The following is a 793-nucleotide window of genomic DNA, read 5'->3' on the forward strand; positions in this document are numbered from 1 at the left end:
TTTTCATGTCCTTTAAATCATTTAAAGTCATTAATACAGTTAGCTTTTGGGGTGAAATATGACCCAGACGAGTTGCATGTCTGACCCTGGCAGCGGAACAAGAGAAACTGAAGCACTTTTGTGGCTGAGAGCGGCTGTCTGACAGCATTAGAAGTAAACGCAAACGCTCGGGCCCCAGAGAACCGGAAAGACGAGGACAAAGCCGCTCACCTCTGTCTAAAACCACATGTTCTTCAAGAGCTCGACCTCCTCAATCCTTCACCAGTCCTAACCTAAGTCACCAAAACAGAGACCAACACCATCCAGAACCAGCAGCTTCACTTGGAAAAGAAAGAGAGAAAAGACAGAGAGAGAGGTTTTCGGTCCTACCTGAGGATCGCAGCAGCGCTCATGAAGGTCTCTCACACACACCCACAAAGATGAAAATGTTATTTAATGCTATGACATTGGAAACCTAGTGACTTTGCTCACACATGGTATTACAATTAACCAATTTTTTTTTGGGTGATTTGGGTGATTTTTGGGATTTTATTACCGATTTTTTTTAATGCAATCTTTTTGTCAAATTGTTTTCTTTCTTTTCTTTCAGTTTTGGCATTTATTGTTGGAACTGGTTGATCGTAGGCCTCATTGATTTGAGCCCATGCACCTCAGTTTTTGAGCGAACGAAGTATTATTTGTGGATAATTTTGACAATATTCACTCAAAAACTGATATAAATGAGACCCATGATCAACCAGTTCCAAAAAAAAAAAAAAAAAAAAAAAAAAAAAAAACACACCTTTTAAAAAAC

At 39.2% G+C, this 793-nt stretch overlaps 1 protein-coding gene across 1 annotated transcript in view; it reads right to left on the reverse strand.

Moving 5' to 3' along the window:
• LOC107678309 (serine/threonine-protein kinase PAK 6-like) overlaps nucleotides 1-319 on the reverse strand; it is a 27,572-nt gene extending 27,253 nt beyond the window's left edge. The window contains exon 1 of the mRNA XM_016473533.1: nucleotides 211-319. The gene's annotated coding sequence lies outside the window, so the exon portion shown is untranslated. The remainder of the gene's footprint in view (nucleotides 1-210) is intronic.
• Nucleotides 320-793: the final 474 nt, after the last annotated feature.

Source organism: Sinocyclocheilus anshuiensis, unplaced genomic scaffold, assembly GCF_001515605.1.
Source record: "Sinocyclocheilus anshuiensis isolate Anshui unplaced genomic scaffold, SAMN03320099.WGS_v1.1 scaffold1772, whole genome shotgun sequence".
NCBI classification, from domain to species: domain Eukaryota; kingdom Metazoa; phylum Chordata; class Actinopteri; order Cypriniformes; family Cyprinidae; genus Sinocyclocheilus; species Sinocyclocheilus anshuiensis.